The sequence below is a fragment of the Tarenaya hassleriana genome, unplaced genomic scaffold, assembly GCF_000463585.1.
Source record: "Tarenaya hassleriana unplaced genomic scaffold, ASM46358v1 Cleome1, whole genome shotgun sequence".
In the NCBI taxonomy this organism is placed as follows: Eukaryota; Viridiplantae; Streptophyta; class Magnoliopsida; order Brassicales; family Cleomaceae; genus Tarenaya; species Tarenaya hassleriana.
In genome coordinates, this window is record NW_010960187.1 from 8567424 (window position 1) to 8574239 (window position 6816).

Here is a 6816-nt window from a genome sequence, read left to right on the forward strand (position 1 = left end):
TCTTTTATATAAAGGGTGAGAGTTATGCACAAGAGTCAAGTGGGTAGACAAGGATATGAATGTACTTACATCAAATAATATGTTTCAAAGTTTTTTAATGTGATATATCGTATATCATGTATTACGGGAGGTTGTTAATAGCTCGAGATTTGGGTTTCCTTAATTATCTCCTAGGTTAACCTTCTTAAAGTTGTATATAATCTAATGTATCAGAATAAGTAAAGGCAAGCCGTTCTCTTTGAAACCCCCGAGCTTGGTACGTATCATGGTATCAGAGCTCCGACCACCACAACATCCGCTTTAACTTTCGAATCAATGGCCACCGATACCGGAAACACATCTGCCGAACCGATCCCGACTCCTCACTCGAACCCCGACACGACCAACCCTTCGAACTCAACATCGACGATGAATGGGCGAGACAACACAGCGATTCCCCGACGAACAATATCGCCGTACGACCTGACCCCAAGTGACAATCCCGGATTGATCCTCTCTCAGCCGTTGCTTCGTGGAGACAACTATGATGAATGGGCAATCAACATCCGTCAAGCACTCAAATCCAGAAAGAAGTTTGGATTCGTGGATGGATCCATTCTACAACCTGCAACTGATTCAACGGACTTCGAAGATTGGGATACGAACAATGCACTCATTGTTTCGTGGATAAAGAACACTCTGGAACCGCACCTTCGTTCCGATGTGGTTCATCGTGAATTTGCTACAGATTTGTGGGAATATTTGAAGCGTCGGTTTGGGAAGACTACCGCTCCTCGTCTTCTTAAACTTCGAAGTGATCTTGCCAATTGTAGGCAACACGGAATGACAGTTGAATCATACTTCGGAAAGCTGACCAAATTATGGGACGATCTAGCAAACTTTAGATCCTTGAAAGTTTGCAAATGTGGTCGCTGCTCGTGCGACATTGCAGCTACACTCGAAAAAGAGAGGAATGAAGATCGGTTATATGAATTTCTTCTTGGCCTTGATGAGACGAGATACGGCACTGTGAGATCTAATCTCCTTTCGCGACAACCTCTACCAAGCCTCGAGGAAGCCTATAACATGGTGATTCAGGACGAGGAAACCCAGCATGTCACCAGCTATACCGATGACAGACACGATGCTGTAGCATTCACGGTACGCTCTGTACCGAACCCTATGCTGAAATCCCGTCACAAACCAACCGAGAAGGATGCTTCGCTTGTGTGTTCGAATTGCGGAAGAGCTGGCCATGTTGCAGAAGGTTGTTTCAAAATCATTGGTTTCCCCGACTGGTGGGGAGAAAGACCCCGAAACAGAGCCGGAAGAGGCAGAGGAATCTCTGCTCCAGCCAATCAGGGAGATCGAAGCCGAACACCGATAGCTCGCGCAAATGCTGCTCAAGTTTCCGCGACTGTGACAGATGCTGATAAAGGATTCGTTCCTGGCATTACCGAAGATCAGTGGAAGGCCCTGTTGACAATGCTCAATGCCGGGAAAACCGAATGCTCAGAGAACATGACTGGTAAGCTTACAACTCTATCTTGGATTTTAGACACTGGATGTTCTCAGCATATGACAGGGGATAAATCTGCCTTCACATATCTCCATTCGACTTTGCCTTGTTCGGTTGTTCTTCCTGATGGTCGACAGACATTATCGATTGAATCGGGTCTTGTTACACTCGGCCACCATCTCAGAATTTCGAATGTCTTATACGTTCCTGGTCTTCATGCTAACTTGATATCCGTCTCTCAACTATTGGCTGCTTCTGATTGCTTCGTCACATTTGCTCCACGATTCTGTCTCATCCAGGACCGCATTTCCAAGACGCCGATTGGAGCGGGTGATATGAAAGGAGGTCTCTATTATTTTCGCAGTACAGCGAATCTTGCAGCTACTCGGACGTTGGATTCTCCTTCTCTTGAAGTCTGGCACAAGCGTTTGGGTCATCCTTCACCGAGTGTGCTTGCAAAGATTCCGAGTTTTGAATTTTCTGCTGCTAGTTCTTTCGTTAATAAGCAATGCGATGTATGCTTGCGTGCAAAACAGACACGAGATTCTTTCCCGTTGAGTATCAATAAAAGCTCGGAGGTTTTTGAGTTGATTCATTGTGATTTATGGGGGCCGTACCGAACACCCTCGTTCTCCGGAGCACGATATTTCTTGACAATAGTTGATGATTTCTCACGTGGCACATGGATCTATTTGCTAAAGAACAAAGCTGAGGCATCAATACAACTTCGACATTTTCTTGCTCTCGTAGAACGTCAATTTAACAGCAATGTTAAGAAAATCAGATCGGACAACGGCTCAGAATTTATGTGTCTCCGACATCACTTTGCTGAAAAGGGAATTCTTCACGAAACGTCATGCGTCGGGACACCTCAACAGAATGGACGAGTTGAACGGAAACACCGTCATATATTAAATGTTGCAAGAGCATTGATGTTTCAAGCAAATTTACCTATCGAATATTGGGGGGACAGTGTGTTAACGGCGGGATATCTAATCAATCGGACTCCATCATCAGTTCTTGATGGTCGGACCCCGTACGAACTGATTCACGGCCATGCACCGCTTTACGATCATCTTCGTATTTTTGGAAGCTTGTGTTATGTACACAACCAAAATCGAATTGGAGATAAGTTTGCTCCAAGAGGCCATAAATCAGTTTTTATTGGTTACCCATCGGGAACGAAAGGATGGAAAGTTTTTAACCTGGAAACACGGAAGTTCCAGGTTTCTCGCGACGTCGTCTTCTGTGAAGATCGGTTTCCTTTCCAGGAAGAACTGGGTTCTTCTCCATCGACTGTGCATTTACAACCTTCGGCTCCTCTGCATCTCGATGATAGTGATGTTTTTGTATATCCAGCTCCGCCTGTGATTTCTTCTGCTCCACCTGATCATCTTTCATCAGCTGATCATGCGCTAGCCTCTGAGCCAACTGATCAGACCTCTACTTCCCCAGAATTGCTCGAAACCAACCCCGCAACTGAAACTGCCTTGGTTTCCGCTGGTACAGAACAGGAAATTACTTCGTCTGCTGCTTCAGTGCCGATTCCTATTGTCGAACACCAACAGATAGTCGAGTCATCGCTTCAATCTGATCAAGATGCTCTTGGCAGAGGTCATCGACAAAGGTTTCCGAATGTACTGCTTCGAAACTTTGTTACCAACACTATGCAAGTTTCTCGCAATGGTTGCTCCTCTACTCCTGCGCAGAATTTGGCAGGTACTCCTTTTCCCATTGCTGAATATGTCTCATACAATAAAATCCTTCCTTCGCATATGGCGTTTTTGGCTGCGGTTAGTACAGAGACTGAACCACGCAATTATAAAGAAGCAATTCAAGACGACAGATGGCGTACGGCTATGCAGGATGAATTTCGGGCACTAGAGAAAAATAATACATGGACTTTAGAACCTCTGCCGCCATCGAAGAAAGCAATTGGGAGCAAATGGATATTCCGGATAAAGTATCGCTCTAATGGCTCCATTGAACGTCGCAAAGCGCGACTTGTGATTCTTGGCAACAAACAGACAGAGGGCATTGATTACGATGAGACGTTTGCCCCTGTTGCAAAGATGGTTACGGTACGAATTTTTCTGGCAGTTGCATCAGCCCGTCAATGGGATATACACCAAATGGATGTCCACAACGCATTTTTACATGGAGATCTTGATGATGAAGTGTATATGAAACCACCACCGGGGTTCACGTCCTCTTCCCCTAATCTTGTTTGTCGATTGCGTAAATCCCTATACGGGCTCAAACAAGCACCCCGTTGTTGGTTTGCTAAACTCGCAACAGCACTTCGGACATATGGCTTCAACCAATCACAATCTGACCATTCTCTTTTTGTTTTCCACAAGGGAAATACTCGGATTCATGTTTTGGTTTATGTCGACGATCTCCTTGTCACCGGAAACTCGACTAGTGCTGTGGAAAACTTCAAGAAATACCTCGGGTTATGCTTTCATATGAAAGATCTCGGCCAACTCAAGTACTTCCTAGGCATCGAGGTTGCTCGCGGTCCTCTGGGCATATCATTATGCCAACGGAAGTACACACTCGATATTTTAACAGAAACGGGTCTGTTGGGTTCGAAACCAGTTGCATTCCCTCTTGAGCAGAATCACCGTCTTGGACTTTCTACCAGCCAAGTCCTGTCGGATCCGGAACCGTACAGGCGCCTTGTCGGGCGATTGATCTATCTTCTAGCCACACGCCCAGACATTACGTACGCTGTTCATATCTTGTCACAGTTTATGAACGAACCGCGACACGATCACTGGGAGGCAGCACTTCGAGTTGTCCGTTATCTCAAACGCCGACCGGGACAAGGTATTCTCCTTCGGTCAGACTCCGATCTCCGCTTATATGGTTGGTGTGACTCCGATTGGGCAGGTTGTCCTACGTCACGGAAATCACTTTCTGGTTGGATCATTCATCTCGGACAATCTCCCGTTTCGTGGAAATCCAAGAAACAACATACGATCTCTTTGTCTTCGGCTGAGGCTGAATACCGTGCAATGGCTGTTACGACATGCGAATTGTTATGGCTTAAGGGTCTGTTGAACATCCTCGGTGTCGATCATGCTGCACCTATGGCGCTTCATAGTGACAGCCAATCAGCTTTGCAAATTGCAGCAAATGCTGTGTTCCACGAACGCACGAAACACATTGAGGTTGACTGTCACTTCCTCCGCCACCACATTACCAACCGCAACATCGTCACTCGCCATGTATCGACTCACCACCAACTTGCAGACATCTTCACCAAATCGCTCGGGAAGAAGGAGTTTGACACATTCTTGGACAAGTTGGGCATAGATAACATATATGCTCCAACTTGAGGGGGGGTAATGTGATATATCGTATATCATGTATTACGGGAGGTTGTTAATAGCTCGAGATTTGGGTTTCCTTAATTATCTCCTAGGTTAACCTTCTTAAAGTTGTATATAATCTAATGTATCAGAATAAGTAAAGGCAAGCCGTTCTCTTTGAAACCCCCGAGCTTGGTACGTATCATTTTTTTTCTTTAATTGGGGATTGAAAGGTTCAAGTCCCTTGGCATATCCGGGGAGCAAAATTGATTACGACGACGAACATTATATATTTCTTTCTCTCCAAATAATATAAATAAAGATTTTGCCAAATTAATGATTAGACTTAGAGAACATATATATATATATATATATATGTGTGTGTGTGTGTGTGTGTGTGTGTCATTACTTTGTAATGGAGCCAATCAAGTATCACGTGTTGAAATATGGGCACTCGAAAAATAGATGGTTGGAAAATGGAACATGTGAGCGTTTTCTTGTGAGCATTAACAGAAGATGACGTGTATTGTAATAATCTTTGTCGTAAAATCAGCACTAGTTATTTGGTTAAGTAGCTAATTAATTAACTTAACCTTTGATGTGGTAGTTCTTGCATACGAATATATATGAATAGATGGACCTTCAATTCAATAAGATGAAACTATATGGAAGATGAATATTCTTTAACATATATACACACACACACACATATATATATATATATATATGTATATGCAAATCAATTCACTTTCTGCCCGAAGTGCGAAACATTGAACCGATAAACAAAAAAGGGTTCCTAAAATCTTTTCAAGACAATAATTATTCATAAAACAAAAGGGTTGATAAATTTCAGAATTATAAAAAAAATAAAAGAAAAAAATTTACCTAGAAAACATTTGTTTCACTTTGATAGTGAAAGCATAAAGGAGGAGACAAGATGAAAAGCAGCAACAAGAGAGATGGAGACAACAAAAGGAAAAAAGAAAAGGCAGATACAGTTAATACAAAATTGAATGGTGCAGTGTCAGATCTTGTAATCGATGTGTTCAATTGACCAACCGGTAAAAAAAAAAAAACATGTCTCAAACATGTCCGAGTGATGCATATTAAATGGAATTCTTCTTCATCACATTTGTTTATTTTTTTCTCTGGATATCTAGAATTCGAATTCAAGTTTGAATTTTCTTAGTAAAGTTATTTATAAGTCGAATTTGGATTTTAAAATTTTCAATTCAAGTTCAGATATCTAAATAAAACCCACTAATTGGTGGTCAAATCGTTGAGAGATAGACAAAATCATTTCGAATTATTGGTTTCGATTTTACTAGTGGAGAACAGAGACGTAATTAATTGTGTGATTAAAGACTGATTCCGAATTTAAGGGATTAAGTGGGTCGGAGACTCAGTTAATCTCCTGTTATAAAAAATATATATGAATAGATATATAAATGATTTGAGATATCTCTATTTTTTTTTATCAATATTATGAGTTCAGATGTCAATATACCGGCGTGTAACTATAATCTTTTATCGAATAGATAAATAAAAATTAAAAAAATTCAAATTCAGGTATCAATATATCCGCAATCCTTTTTTTTAAATACCCGAAATGAGACCAAATTTTAAAATAATCTAAAATCTTAAAGACATTGTGACCCCTACTTAATTGTTTTTTTTTACATATAGCAGCGACTGCAAGTTGATAAAGTTGTCTCCCATTTGAATGACATGGAATTCCCCATCATCTTCTTCATAAAACAGTTGCTTGCATCATAGCTCACTTCAAATTCCGATCCCCATTTCATCTGCCTTTATTCAGTTTTAGGTTTTGTAGATATTACAAATGGGTTCATGCAAAAATTAATTTATAATATCATAGTTTCTATAATGCAATTTTTTTTCCTTCCAATCCTATGATAGATTTATTAGATGTGTAACACAGATCTAGGAGAATCTTTTTCAATTATTTTGAATATGTAATCTTTCCTAATATCTCGCATC